General features: G+C 35.5%; 1 pseudogene; it reads right to left on the reverse strand.

The window, feature by feature from the left end:
- Positions 1–4,115: 4,115 nt before the first annotated feature.
- Positions 4,116–15,888, reverse strand: LOC127104261 (60S ribosomal protein L13a-4-like; annotated as a pseudogene).
- Positions 15,889–16,933: the final 1,045 nt, after the last annotated feature.

The raw sequence follows: 16,933 nt of genomic DNA on the forward strand, positions 1-16,933 counted from the left end.
AGCATGAGGGATCTTAGGGTCAAAATTGGGGTCTTACAGACCCAACGAGAAATTCATCTCGTGGACCCATACTACGCAACCATCTTTCCTAATTGGCCGAAGTATTAAGGTTCTAAAAATGGTCCTCAGAGTCATGGATCCTAATGAAAATATCAAAGCTTATAGCAACTTACTTTCCAGGCGACAACATCCTCCCAAGGATCTACTCTAAGTAAGGTTCTCATACTAATCCAACAAGAAATTCATCTCGCGGACCCGTTTTACTCAACCTCGTCCTATCTTATGTTTTTACTCGATACTCGGGTCAAAAGTCTTTCCCACAAGGTTTGCAATCAGAGTATCCAAGTACCAAAGCATAATGGAACCAATACAACATATTATATCAATATGACAATAAAGAAATACAATTTCAATGATTATAAATGGAAAGAAATTAGATCTATGGAATCATGTTCGATGACGACCCGACTCCAAGATGATACTTCTTGCGAAGTCTTTTGATCTCTCTTTCATAGTTGCTTTTCATAACATCCTTCTCCATTACGAGTTGATCTATAATACCTTTCCAACCACCAGAAGTAGGAATGTGAGTAGATGAAATGCTAGAGGAAAAAAATCCTATTGGTTTCTTGATCTCTTCACAGCATGTTGCTCAAGCAATTCTATCAATTCGCCCTTTTCCTTTAAATGCTTATGCAATTCTACTTTCTTAAGGTGTGAGGTGTAAAATTTGTCTTCCCAATCATCCATATCTTGATTCATATTATCCAAATCCTATTGCAACTCCTCTATACCTTTAATAATGGGTTATTTAACCCTCACTAAATACATAGGTCTTTCATAAGCATATGGCATCTTGAATTCTTTCGCTATCCTCTTCACCCAACTAGTGTAAGGTTTTGAAGCTATACAATTCTTCAATCCAAGCTCACTTTTTCCTTTCCTATGAATATTGTGCCAATCATGCACCATCTTAGCTTTCAACCCTTGAGTTTTTTTCCCTTCTTGGAAAAATAAACATTCCAACAAGGTGTTATTAGGTTTATCTTTCATAGCAAACCTAAGTTAATATCTTGCCAAAGCCGGATTGTAGTTGATTCCCCCTTGTGTACCAAGAAGAGGCACATTAGAGAACTGCCCACAACTATCAATAATCTCGATGTCGTTGTAAGCAAAAGAATACCAAGCTATATCATCATTGGTGAGAGACATAAGTCTTTGAGACCACCTCAAACAACCCTTGTTTTCTTCGAAGACAAGAGACTGCGGAAACTGCGAAATAAACCACTTGTATAATAAGGGTGCACAACAGACAATAATTCCACCCCCTTAGAAGTCCTACGATGAATGGAGAAATAAGTGTCACAAAGAAAAATTGGAACAGGATTCCCAACCAAAAATATCCTAATAGCATTAACATCAACAAAATTGTCAATATTGGGGAACAAGACCAAACCATAGATGAGCAAGGCAAGAATAGTTTCAAAGGCCACCATACTATTAGCATTAGCAAAAGAAAAATCTTTCTCAATCAAATTTTTTAAAGTCAACCCTCTGATACCTCCTTTGACAGTGAGATTAATATTTATGTCAGATTTCCTCAGGTGAATAACTTCGGCAATAACTCGAGACTCAAGAATTCCTTCCACCCCACTAAAAGGAACTCTATCATAAATTGGTATACCCAAAATATAAGCATACTCCTCCATGGTAGGCAACAACTGATAATCGGGGAAGTGAAGCACCGGTAAACAAGATCATAGAACTAAACCAAAGTACAAAGAAGACCATACTTAACATCAATAGATAGAATAGACAAAAGTATTTCAAAGCGGTATCTGAAATCCTTAGGATCATCCACAAAAGATGCTAGCTTCCTTAATTCCATGAGATCGGGATATCTGAACTGTATTTCCGAGTGTTTCTTCTTCCAACCATAGTCAAAATATCTACGATGTTTTCAAAGAGAGTCTTTAAGTTCCTTGAAAATTGAGAAAAAATCTTATGAATGCAATGTGTCGCACCTCGAAAAATGAGAACACAACCTAGTGAAACGCAATCGCACACTCGCATGATGGACTGAATAGAGTCGCCATCGAACATATATTTATTCATAAAAACGAAAGGGGAAGTATTGATAAAACCCAAGAAAGAACGATAATGATAATGGTTGTCGCAACCAAATCAGGGTTCGGGAGTCGATTACGCAAGGGGAAGGTATTAGCATCCCACATGTCTGTTGTACTCAATGGGAACCATTAGGTTAGTTGTGCATGTTAATGTTAGCTTAAAAATGTTATACTTCTCATGTTATTAGGTGGGAAAGAAAGAACATAAGAGAGAAGAATGTTTTTGGATTTTGCAACGAAGGGGACTAAACCTAAGTTTTTTATTAATGGGCCTGGCAAGATATACAAATCCTAATCCTACATATCTCTGGGTGTAATAGAGAACTCAAGGCTTACGTAGTTCTGGGTAGAAAAATATTTGTTTGTTGGTCAATTTTAGCGAAAGCTATATTGTATTAATCAATGAAAACATTGTTTTACCCAAAACAGATGAGGAGCGGACGTATACCATACATCGAATGGATTTACAAATCAACATTCGGAAAAACGTCACTTATCTCAACTCAAAAATTGTGGGCAAAGCATTGGTTTGCATCACCTTAAGACAAAATTTCTTTTGTTTATGAAAAGGTTTTCCTAATCGATCGCACGATGGCAAAAAAAGAGTTTGATTGGTTGAATGTATTTTTGAGCTTGAAAGACGAGTATTTATGACTTACAAGCTCTTACAACTTAGGTCTAATACTCGGGACTATGTCTGGACCTTTCATCCAGGTAATCTTTTTCTTTGAATTTTATTGAGAAAAGAAGTTTGAATAATTACAAGTGTTTTGAAGAGAAGACGAATACATAGGGCTTACAAGCTCTTACAACTTGGGCATAATATTCGGGATTACGACTGGATATTTCACCCAGGTAATCTTTTTCTTCCAACTTACTTATGAAAATGATTTGAATATTGGAGCATTTTGAAGAGAAGACGAATACATAGGGCTTACAAGCTCTTACAACTTGGGCCTAATATTCGGGATTACGACTAGATATTCCATCCAGGGTAATCTTTTTCTTCAGATTCACTTATGAAAATGATTTGAATATCGGAGCATTTTGAAGAGAAGACGAATACATAGGGTTTACAAGCTCTTACAACTTGGGCCTAATATTCGGGATTACGACTAGATATTCCATCCAGGGTAATCTTTTTCTTCAGATTCACTTGTGAAAATGATTTTAATAATAAATTAAAATAATTAAAGTACAAAGGTTTGAAATTATTGAAAGTTAAGTTGATGTTGCTTAAGAGCACATTGTAAGAAGGCCCAAGAGTAAGCCAAGAGACTGAAATCCAATCGAAATCGAAAGCAAACCGAATTTTTCTCTAAACTAACTTAAATTGGACTCATATATGAATCACTTTATAAGAAGTCGAACAACAAAAATTTATGCATTCGAAAGATTTTCGAAAGTCAGATCGAATTTTAACTCAAAATTAGAAACGCAATAAAAGAACATTCACTAACCACTTAGTAATTTAATGAAAATTAAACAACCAATACTAAAATTATCTAAATAATTAAAAATCTAACTAATTGATCACTCAAATTAAAATGATAAAAATAAATAAATAATGATATACCAAATGAATCATGGGGTTGAAAAATAAGTGTGGGTCTAAATGCATGATAAGAGGCCACAACTTCATCCATATTCATTTTATAAAAATAATATATAATTAAATAATAATAATAATAATAATAATAATAATAATAATAAACGATAAAAAAACAAAACAAAAATTAAAATTAACACATGGGAAATAGGGGGCACTGATGTTGCCAATAGAGAGACAATAGTAGCTTTTTTTTTGAAAAAAATTTAAGGACTCCCAATAATAGATTGAAACGTGGCAAGGCAAATAAAATAAACAAATAAATAAGAACAAACAACAACCCAATACCTTTCTCTCCCTGTCATGATATTTGTAGGAAAAATAAACAACCTGTGGAACTCAAACCAAACTCCCCCATTAGCATTTATCACATGCCGTTATGGTTTAATCATGGGGGAAAGGGCGCCAAGTTTCTCTTCCATAATTTTCTCAGCTTTCACCCTTAATTTATGGAGGTGCTTCTTTCTCTCATAAGCCAATGTTGATCTTTCCTTTCTCTTGTTTTCCAATTCCTTTATGGTATCATAATAGTTCCACCCTACTTTAGATGAAATTTGACCAAGATGACAATATGTGTGTCCCTTATGAAGCCTTAATACCTTAAGCGCATCTGGGACAACCATTCTCTTGATCTTTTCATATGGAGGAGGAATGCCTTCATAAACCTTTAGACGAGCAAGAGAAGCTTCCCCACGCTTTTTCTTATGTGGGATCATCCCTCTAAGAGTTCTCCAGAAGATTTTTGAAGGAGCACGGAAATGAATAAGACCGTGAGATGGTTTCGTATTCATTCGTTTACGAAGGAACCTCATGTACTTCATTTTCTACCTGATGAGGCCATCAGAGATACAAATCTCTTCGCATTTCACAACCACGACTTTTTGTCCGTTTAAAAGCTCTTTAGCTACGATTGATGCTAAGCGACCGAGCATGTGGTGTCGAGCATCCACCATGACTCTCTTAGCGCATGCGCCGGAATCTGAAATTATTTTTCCGCTCCGGCTGTGTTTCTCTGGTTCTCGAGGTTTTGCAGATGCGGCGGAGAGGTTGTGATAAGGTTTGTGTTGCTTACACGCGGGTGGTTATAAGGAAAAGATAATGTCAGGTTTTTGAATATTATTTTTTGTATTTACAGGAAGAGGTGAATGAGATGGTTTTATTGTGTTTTTTATGAGGATTTTTTTATATGAAAAATGGAGTATGTGTTTGTGTTGTTATGGAGATGAAGTTATGGTGTTGTAGGTTGACATGTGTATGAGAGAAAAGAGAGGTTTAATGGTGAGGCTTGGTGAAGTATGAAAATGTAAAAGAATATGAGAGTGGAAAAGAGGGAGTATAATGAAGGTGTATATTGGTACTATTCACGTGGAAGAAAATGATATTGGATGAACCAAGTGAAAAATGGTCTTGGCGTTGAAGTATGGTGGGTTAGAAATGGATTCATGGGAGATGGATTTATGAAGAAGATGGGAGTTCTTTGGAAAAGAGAGAAAAACAATGGTGAATCTACAACCCAAGTCTTTTTCTATTTTCCTTTTTTTTTTTTGAAAATGGACATGAGAGGGAGAACAAAAGAGCGTTGATGTATTGTTTTCGGATTGGCCTCCTCTTGGAAAAATGGACTAGTATATATATGACACCTACTAGGGTTGAAAAACTAAAATTCCACAAATGCCCCCCTAAATACTCTACTTAGATATTTTTGTGGTAAAATAATTTCAAACCAACAAATGAAAACAAAATCCTAATATTTTTAACAAAACAAACAGAAATAAACTAACCATTGATTATATTCTAATTAATTGTCCTGATTATTTTGACTAGATAACAGAAATAAAATGATCAAAAATGAATAAAAATCAAGCATAAAAATGCTCGAAAAATTAAACTGACTGCACCATCATGATCAGTGCGAAATAAACGTCTCGGAAACATACAGGTTTTTGTCAAATTCTAAAATGGAAAACGTCTGGTTAAAATGCTCAGACGAATCAAAACGTGTCCGAAAAATTACCAGAAAAATAAATCGAGCACACCAAATTAAGCTACGTGAAACGCATATTAATAAAACTGATGCCTGCAAGCTTGATTTAAAAAAAAATCCTCCCGCTAATTTTACGTACATCTGAGGATCAGTTCGATCAGTCTGTCTGTAAATCCAAACATTTATTCTGATTGACATTTCAGGCATTATGCAAGATGGAATGCATGCGATGATGTGCAGATGATGCGAAACTCGTGATGAGTGTATCACTTTACTGAATGAGGGGAAATTTTGGGGTATGACAGTTGCCCTATTTAAATATCTCCAACCAAAGAGTATGAAGAATGTCAATCTTCATATGATCGCGGTCGGAGATAGTTAAATACTAAAAAGACCTTAATTTTGTCCCTAAATGCAGATGATATGAAATGCTATGAATGCATGAAGAATTTTTTTATTTTGATTTGCTAGGGATATGATATGAGATGAACCCTAACTGGATATTTTGTGATGGATGAAGAATGACAAATGGGCCTGTGGGGAATTATGGAGACATGTAAGAACGATGGCCCACAGGAAACAAAAATGAGGGTGAAAACCCACTAGGGATAACAATCCTGCTGGAGAAGACATTGAGGAATATACAAAGAGATTTTATGAACAAGTTCCTACATGACCTGAAAACACTAGAAGTGTTTAAAGAAAGTTTCCACAAAAGGTTCATACATGACTTGATGACAACTTGAATATTTAAAGAAAGTTTCAACTACAGGTTCAGACATGACCTGATAATATTTAGAAAACATACAAAGCAAGTTTCATCAATAGGTTCATACATGACCTGATGACACTTGAATATTCAAAGAGTGCTCAATCAACAGGCTCATACATGACCTGGCAGCATTAGGGAACATACAAAGAAGGTTTGAACAACAAGTTTAGACATGACCTGATGACAACTTGAATATCAATGACATTTTAGTCAACAGGTTCATACATGACCTGCTAACACTAGAAAAAATCAAAGAATTCCATCGTTAGGTTTATACATGACCTGACCATTTGGAATATTTAAAGAGTTTCGATAACAGGTTCAAACATGGTCTGGCAATGCTGGGGATATCAAAAGATTTCATCAACAGGTTCAAACATGACCTGACGATACTGGAAAACATACAAAAAAGTTTCATCAATAGGCTCATACATGACCTGACAACATTTGAAAATTCAAAGTGTTTCAACAACAGGTTCAAACATGAATTGACAATGCTAGAAAACTAGGAAATTTTCAATAGGTTCATACATGACCTCAACATTGGCATATTCAAAATGTTTCAACAACAAGTTCAGACATGACCTGACAATACTATAAAATCAAGGAAATTTTAATCAATAGGTTCATACATGACCTCAACATTAGGATATCCAAAGAAAGTTTCCCCATAGATTCAGACATGACCTAATAACACTTGGGAAAAACCAAAGGGAGTTTTATCAACAGGTTCATACATGACCTGACGACACTGGAAAATTCAAAGAAAGTATATCCACAAGTTCATGCATGACTTGACAATTCTGAAGGTTTCAAAGAGATTTTATTAACATGTTCATATGTGACCTGACAACACTAGAAAATCCATAGAAAAATTCAGCAACAGGTTCATACATGATGTGACAATATTGGAAAACATACAAAGCAAGTTTCCTCAATAAGTTCATACATGACCTGAAACTTTAGAATACATGATCAAAGATTTTGGAGATTCCTAATAGGGAATTTATGCAAAACAAAGATAAACGAGAGTCTTTTTATAAGTAGATCATCCACACAAAAGGCTACGATGATTCTTTACAAAGAAATCAAACAAAACCAACATCACTGGAGTTTTCTAACATGAAAAACCTCCAAGCTTCTGAGAATTCCTCAAGATGATGAGTCATACATGACTTTCACGGAACCATCAGGAAATACAGGGTAATCAAACTCCTTGTACGTGCCAACAACCATTGGACTTTGACAGTAAGCAATGGATTACAACCAACTTTTAACGGATTTTGCCAACAATAATTGGACTTTAACCATAAGCAATGGACTACAACCAGCTTTTAATGGATTTGCCAACAACAATTGGAATTGACGAATGGAATTAGTAAAATAATTACCGGCTACAACGGAGTTTTCCAGCAACAACTGGACTTGAAATGATGTTGGCGGCAACTAAACTTTAGATACCAGTTACAATTGTATTTATAAATAGAGTGACAGTTATGCCAACGATAATTGGGTTTAAAATGAGTCCTAGTAACCATTGAGCTTGGAATAATTCCTAGTAACAACTGAATTTTAGGAGACACCAATGAGTCTTGAAATAATGCCAGGGAATGAGATAGAGGTTCTGGAGGTGCGTCAGAACAAAAACGACATGTCCGTAAATTCATCGGAAAGTAAAAGAAACGAATTGTGGAAATACATCAGAATTACAAGTGATATTCTGGAAATACATCAGAATACAGACACATCCGGTAATAGATCGAGGAAATTCTGGAAATAGATCAGAATACAAGACAAACATATTTGAGAATACATTAATTAGGTGGGGAAATATCTGGAAATACATCAGACAAGTTATGGAAATACATCAATAAACAAAGGAGGAATCCGGAAATTCATCGGATAATCCAAAAAGGAATTGAACCTCATGGACAAAATTATTTTTTGATAGGTGCTGACTGAGTTGGACTTGAAAATGACTACGAAAACCGGATGATGGTTTAAAGGCACCCAAGACAAACTGGAATTAGAGGTCAAGGGATATAGGATCAACAACAAGACCTGGATGAATGCAAAATGAGCACGAAGTACATTTCGGCTATGCATGATTTGAATTTGTTTTTATGCATGATATATGAATGATCATGATATGAAAATGTTGTCACTTGAGTGGACTGGGAGTTTGTAAAGGCTTTTTATGGAGGTCATGATTCCTCAACACCGAGAACTCAACCAAATATTTTGTGATAGATGTTGTCAAAGGAGAATTCTATCAAGTTTGACAACCACAACTTAGCCAATGAGATCCCTCTTTAGGATTAATGAATCGTGCTAGCATAATTTTCGGGCACTCGTCTTAAACTCAATAGTTGTTGACGTATGGCAGAATTTGTTTAAGTAGTTTGAAAGCATGAAGGGGGTTTTCCCCTCTATGGCTCATCTTGCCCCAGTCTGTTGGGTCTTTGAATATGTTCACCTTGAAAGCGAGTTTGAAACAACTTGACATGAGACGATCTCGAGATGGCTTGCCCCAATGTTTAAATACTGCAGTGATTTGACCCTGATTAACTAAAAGCTGGAATGGTAGACTTATGATTGACTGTCCTTGGATAGTTAAACTCAATGAGCTTCTGAGGTGGCTTTCCCTAGTCTAAGTCTTAAAGCAGATTACTCTTGACTAAATGACCCTTTGGGTGATTGGCTTGGATTGACTGATACTCAAAGTGATTTTCCCCTGACTAGACTTCTTTCACTTTATCAAGTTCCTCAATTGTATATTGTTGGAATTTCTTAAATGCTAAGTCCTGACTCGCAAATAAGATTGTTCACTCAAAAATGGAAATTTTAATGCAGTGCTTATACAAAAATTTGAAATCAAAATATATTGATATGAATAGGTGATACAGTGAACGGTTCACTGATAAGAACACAATGATGATCTAGTCATTCAGAAGATGCAAGTTGGTGCAATCAAATGATTAACAAAATTCGTTTGGAGTCAAGTTGGTGAAATCAAAATGACATTACAAACAACTTTAATGTTTAATTCAAGAGCTAGTTTTGCTTAGAAAGTCATTTTATATGGTGAAAGATTATAGGTCATTTTGTCTGAACCCTAATTAGAAGGTCAACTTCCCAAGATCATAACTTGCTTAAATTTTATGAGATGAAATCCATTCAAATTACATGATCAAATTCAATATGTATACTTCAACTTTGATGTTTGGAAGAAGTTCAAATTCAACTTGCAAATGCTTATGCCAAGAGGAAACATTATAGGTCACTTTGGGCCATTACCATTGAACAAGTGATTTTCCTCAAATTCTAAAATGCATAACTCCTTCATGCCAAATCCAAATGAGGTCAAATTGGTTACCATATTGAAAAGGTTTGAAATATCTATAACTTTGATGAAGTAACTTTTTCCATTTGAAGTCCATAGCAAAAGTTATTCAAGGTGGAAAAAGTGAACATTTGACTTGATTTTCCAAACTTCCACCTCAAAATTCATCATGATCCAAGCTTCAAATGTAAAAGTGTTCAACATGAAATGTGTTCCTCTTGATATCACATTTCTAAAAAGTCTAAGATAATCTCATTTGGATCAAGAATGAAGGACTTGCGCATGGGTGCAATGTGTGATACCATTTGGAAGGATTTCATGATCAAACTCATTTCAACATTGCATGGCTTAATGCAACACTTTTAGCATGACCTATGTGCAATTTTGGACCTTTTCAAATGATTATTTGGGCTTTGCACACGCCCATTCTAGCTCATGAAGGAAGTTGCTAATTTTGTACATTTAATTGGAAGTGTGTGAAAAGCATATGCATTGCCTATAAATAGAGGATCAATGTGATCAGAACTTCATTAACACCTTGCCCAAGCTTTTCTAGAGCAACCCAAACCCTCCATTTCATAGAATTTTTGAAGGTTTCATTTGAAATCGAGCTTGAACTTCATCTTCTGTTTGGAAGTTCAAACTCCAAGAATTCATTGCCTTCTTCATATCAATTGGTTTTTGCAAGCAAGAGGAAGAGAAAGCAAGCAAATCCAGATCAAGATTAAGTGAATTTGAAGCAACTCGAAGGTGACTTTTCAGAAACATCTTCTCTTTGATTCTCTCTTAATTCTTCACAATTCTTTGTGATTTTTGGTTGGCTGAAGTCCTACCAATGTAGGCAACAAGATTGAGTTGCTTTGAGGTTAAATCGAAACAACTCAGTTCATGATCCTCAAAATTCAAATCCCTGTATCTTTCTATATACTTGGAATTGGAGAAAATTGAGGACAGATTCGTGATCCTGAGCATTTTCTCTTTGAAATAGTATCTTTGTTTGTCATTTTCTATAAAAATGGAGTTGGACCAGTCCGGTGGAGGTCACCGGAGAAGATGATCGAAGCCCTAGCTCCGGTGGTGTGTTGTCACGCTTCCTGGCCATCTGATCAAGTTGAAATGTTATAATCTTGACCGCTCCATTTGATTACCACGCGTACATTTGTTTGACCAAGGTCCACCATGGAACACGCGCGTGTGTCCATCAGATCTTCCACCTCAATTAATGAGGGATATCTGATGGCCCTTGTTTTTTGTATTTTCTGATTTTTATGTTTAATCCATTTATTTTGTTTAATTCATTTTAATTTCATTTTTAATCCAAAAAATATGGGACTTTCACCAAAAATCTTTAAATATTTTCCTCTTTCATTTTATGAATTAAAATTATTTTTTGGATTAATTTTGGTAGTTTTCATGAATTAATTGTTTTTGTGCATATTTTTAATTGTTTAAAAATACTTCTGACTTTTCAAAAATCATGAAAAAAAAATTCTAAGGTCCTTTGGCCTTGATTGACCTAGGATAAATCTCTTGGCCACTTATTTGATGTTTTGAAGAGATTTTAGGTTTTGACCAAATTAAATTGAATTTTAATGCATTTTAAATTTGATTTTTAATTAATTAATTGTGTAAAAATTATGTTGAGCCATTTTTATGGTCTTGTGATGTTTGACTATTTGTTTGGGCCTTGGTCAAGGTTGATTTGATTTTTGTTGGGTTAAAATCATTGGATTTAGGGGATTGATGAAATGTACATTTCATCTCCTAAATTGAATGAATGATTTTAATTTGATAAAATTCCTATTATAATCAATTTGCATTTCTCTCATCTCCCTTCCCTCTTCATCTTCATCTCATTATTTTCCATCCCTTTCATTGACCAATGAAATCTCAAGATCCTAAGGCTAGTTGGTTCATCAATAACCTTGTGTTAGATGAACCAATACAAGTATGGATGAGATAGGTCCATCCTTTTGATCTTTTCTTTTAGTGTGTGGTATGTTTTAGGAGTTTGGTTCATTATACGAAATCTCTAACACGCATTAACACCTAAAATGTTATTGCTCGACCTCAGATAGTTGTGACTTCTACATAAGTCTAATTATGATTGCTTAACATAGAGCTAAATTTAACCCTAAAGGCATATCATTCTAGTAAGTGAGATTGTAAGTCTCCCATCTTTCATGGTATTATATGGAAACTTGGCCTTTTTTCCTTCCTTTGGAAGATGTCTTGGTTCAAGGATTCATGCGTGTGAATAGATGGTTGAGTGTTCTCCGAAGAATGACTTAATCAATTAAAATGCAAAACACCACTAACATATAATTAACCTTGACTAACATTTGACTAATTCTTATTAATATTGCTTTATCTTTCAAGTCATTTATTTTTCTGCAATTTAATTTCAAGTCATTTACCATTAATTTGTCATTTACATATCATTTAACTTGTTTATGTTTATGCATTTGTACTTTGCCCGTTTGAGCCATATATTGTGATTGTATATATTTGTCTGTGTACTTTATTTGTGTTTGTGATCTTAGGACCTTAAAATACCTAATAAATAACAAAAAAAAAATCCTAAAAAACTGTTTGTGTGGACTGTTAGGTTTGATATGAACTTTTGGACTTAGGATTAGGCAACATTCCATATGCAAAAGGGCTTGGTCAATGCCAACATTTTTGAGACCAAATATTGTGATTTGAGCCTTCATCTTATGCAAGTATTGGGATCTATTTGAAATTATTTGTTGTATGGCCTTGATGCAACTGTTATTTTGATCTTATGTCTGATGCATTATTCTGAGTTAATCAAGGAGTATTTCATCTGATACATGAGAAGACAAAGAAGACTGCTAGTTATGGAGTTGCTTGCTTGGATGTGGCTATCTTTATTTGATGCATTGATCTTCATGATGTCTAATACTATTAATTGCTTGCGGATTATTGCTTGATTCAAAGTCCAAAGGGAAAGTGGGTTTTTCTATATGACATTCTTGTCTCTTGGATTTCATCTCATTGGTCAGATCTTTTCAACTCTTAACTTTTAATTTTATGCTTAGGATTAGTCTCTTCATCTCCTCCCACTTCTTAAATTTCAAAATCTATCCCCCTTTTCAAAAACTTTCTTTGCTTGTTATTTCAAACTAAGACCCTATTTCAAATAGAAACTTTGGCCTTATGCCATTGAATTTTCAAACTCTTTTCTTAAATCAAACTTGTAAATAAACTTAACCATGTTTGACTTAAAATTTCAAAAGACAAAAAGAACTAACACCCATTCAAACTCGTAGGCCCTTTGTGCCTCTTTTTAACTTAAATTTTGATTAAAAGCAACTCACTCATTTTGAAATTATTACCACGAACTACAAGGTTTTGATCCCTCACTTTTATGTTGGTATGTAGGCACAAGTCCTAAAGGACTTATCAAACATAAAAATATAATCAATGAATTACTTTCTCATCCCCACACTCTATTTTTCTCAAATATCTTTTATATCAAAAACACATACACGCATAAAAAAGGGCTCTTTAGGAGTACCTAAGACACTTTGGGTGCTAACACTTTCCCTCTGTGTAACCAACCCCCTTACCTGTAATCTTTGACATTTTATTAGTTTTGATTTGAAAACTTATCTTTGGGTTTTATTCGTACTTTTCCCTTTTCCTTTGGAAACAATAAAAGCGCGGTGGCGACTCTGGTTTTATTGCCGTTAATTTTATCCATAGCTTAATGGTAATGAATTTACCGCTACAACCTTATTTTGTTTTTGTTGAGGATTTAGTGACCTCTTTTGATTGTTTTTTTGACATCCCTAATTTTTGCCTGGACCACTTCTTTGAAGCCTTTGGTCCATCGGGATGTCCTGATTTTTGTCTAAGTCATTTTGTGGTATTCGAATTAGCGGGATTTTCCTTTTTTGATGATTTTTTGTGACTGCCATGTTATTGGTTATTGAGTAACAAACTCTATAATATTGGTTTTTTCGCAACTTCTTCGACACTTTAAGTTGTGTATGAAGGATAACATATGGTTGATATCTTTAAGTGGGATGTTTCCTCTTGCAATTTAAATGTAAAGTCAGATTAACTGAACAAACTACCCTATCCCTGGTTAAGATTAAGGGTTTTAGTTCTGAAAGAAATACTAACTTCAAGGCTCAAAGTGGTTGACTAGGGATTAACTCCTTATCTCTTTGGTGTTTGGGGATTTGAAACAATGCCTTACATCATTGGCAAGGTTTTCTTCAATAGCATACCACAACAATTTCATGTGTTTCATTTTCATCATCCTCCTTCCAATCTTTCTTAACACAACATTTTGATAAACAAAAGTGAATGAGAGAAGTATTTTTGTTTTTAACATAAATGAAAAACGAGTGAATACGAATGGATTAATTCAAAAGATGCATAAACATTTCATTAATATTACCAATTCAAAGAAAACAACAATGCTTAAAAGCAACTATCAATCAACATGTAAGGAAATTATAAAAGAAATGCTGAAAAAGCAAAATGATTGCCAATTTTAGGGAATTGACTTCTTCCAACTTGATCCATTAACTTCAGGGGACACCCCTTGAAGTCTTCGCACTTATTCGGGCGATATGTTAACGTTCACCACCAAGCTTCCTTCTTGAAAGGTTATGTACCTGTTATCAATCAACTATTGTATTTTACCTTTGAATGCATTGCAATCTTTAGTTGAATGCCCTTCTGATCCGACATGATATCCACATTGCATATTTGGGTCATACTCAGGTGGGTAAGGTTGTGGAACCGGCTTGAGAGACTTGGGAACCACCAATGACTTCTAAATTAGAGGCTGTAGAAGTTGGCTATATGTCATGAGGATTGGATGACAGGGAGAATTTCTTCTTTCCAAGTTATTTCGAGGTCTAGGCTGATTTTGATGCTGATTTCAATATCTCGGGCCTTGGGCTCGTTGATTTGGATGAGGAGCAAACCATGATTGTTGGTAATGAAGAACAAAAGGTAGTGATTGTTGGTATGGCACTTTGGGCATTGTTAACTACTCATTTTTAGCCACTTAAAGGTTGAGATCAATAAGCTTTTTGACATTGGCACGAAGATCTTCAATTTCTTTTCCTTCAAACTCATAGTTGGACGCAACCCTCTTGGATCCACTACTCACTTCTCTTTTGCTTCAATTGGCATGGGTTATGAGATTGGAAATCCAAGGTGATATCTCAATTCTCTTACCGGGAAACGATGATATCTTGTTAGCCACATCCCTGACCTTTTCCTTGTGGTACAAAATCTTGAGGGGCTTCAGGGGTCTTTTTCCTTTCTCACTACCTGGCTCATAGATCAAGATATATGTACCTGAGCATTCCTCCTTGAGTGTTGGTAACCTAATGTCAATCAATATTTACAGCTTGAACTTAAAATTCAGGCATTCCTCGATGGAGTGCCCCATTGTTCCAATATGGTATTCGCACCTGATCTTTAGATGATCTTCTTTAAAGACTAAGCTCTTTTTGTTAATCAGTTCTCATAGCAAGGCTTTCAGCGCCAAGAAATAATACAAGTCATGTCCCACTGCCCCTTTATGGAGTTCACATGTTGCATTTGGATTGTACCATGGCAGGTACGGTGATGTAGGTGTGAGAGCTTGAGGGGTCACCAAAGCATTTTGGATCAGCTGCGCATAGAGTTTTCTATATGGCACTGGAATCAGGTCATTGTGATCTTTGTTCCCCTTGTTCTGGTTCTGATTTTTGTTCCCAACCTGACTTTGGTGATTTTAGGAGGAATAGTCAGAGGATGTTGATGATGACATCCTGAGGGAGGGTCATATACGTGTAGATGAGGAGTTGCCACATAGAATTTCCCTTGACTTGGGGTAACACCAGATAGATGTGGAGCGGTAGCTCCCTTCGTTATTGCAATGGGAATGGGATGTTCCTCTTTTCTCAACAAGGCTTGCAGGGTTTCGAAGACCCGTCCCATCTGGATTTTCAAAATATTTAGTTCCTCTTTCAATGCTTCTTGACTTTTCCTTACCTCGTCCATCATCTCCTGAGACATGGTTCTTTGTTCTAAAAGCGTGTCGGGAATCACTTTGCATATCATGGACAAATGATGGATAAGTTTTTTTGTATTTTGTCTAGAAAATGACATGCATTCTGATGAGATGCAGATGCAATGGAATGTGAATGAATGCAATGCAAGCCATGTATATTTTTTTTTTCAATACACAGGTTCAAAAGTCAAAGGTACTGATGAATCTGATTTCTTCTCAAGAATAGGTTCTCACTAGGTGTGGTCTAGGTTTACAAAGGTTCCCAGAGTCATGGATCCATTAGACTGTTTGCTTCCTGCGGCAACTTACTTGTCGGGCATCAACTCCATCCAAAGAATCTACTCTAAGTGAGGTTCTCGTGTCGACCCAACAAGAAATTCATCTTGTGGATCCACACTACGTAACCATCGTTCCTAATTGGCCAAAGTATTAAGGTTCTACAAATGGTCCTCAGAGTCATGGATCCTAATGAAAATATCAAAGCTTATAGCAACTTACTTTCCAGGAGACAACATCCTCCCAAGGATCTACTCTAAGTAAGGTTCTCATACTTACCCAACAAGAAATTCATCTCGCAGACCCGTACTACTCCACCTAATCCTATCTTATGTTTTTACTCGAGACTCGGGTAAAAGGTCTTTCTCACAAGGTTTGCAATATGAGTATCCAAGTACCAAAGCATAATGGAACCAATATGTTGGTTCTATGTGTTGGCATCAATTTTGGTAAAACTTAGAATTGTTACAAGATGTCATGCGAGTTGTCTTTACATGTGACATCAGCTTCCTGCAGGATGTTTAAATATGGTTGTGTAGGATTTAGTCAAGATGTCATACCTGATGTTAAGACATGTGTGTAGCACCTCAAATTTGCACCTCCTATTTTGTACATACATTTTTATTTTAGGTCATTAACATTACATTGTCCACTGCATAACATTGCATTGTCCTTTGCCCAAGTGCAAGCCATCAGACAAGATTAGGTCAACTGGTTAGGAGGATCAGTCAAATAAGCAAGCAAGTGCATTTCTCAAGGAAGCAAAGCCCTAGG

Source organism: Lathyrus oleraceus, chromosome 7 (genome assembly GCF_024323335.1).
Source record: "Lathyrus oleraceus cultivar Zhongwan6 chromosome 7, CAAS_Psat_ZW6_1.0, whole genome shotgun sequence".
In the NCBI taxonomy this organism is placed as follows: Eukaryota; Viridiplantae; Streptophyta; class Magnoliopsida; order Fabales; family Fabaceae; genus Lathyrus; species Lathyrus oleraceus.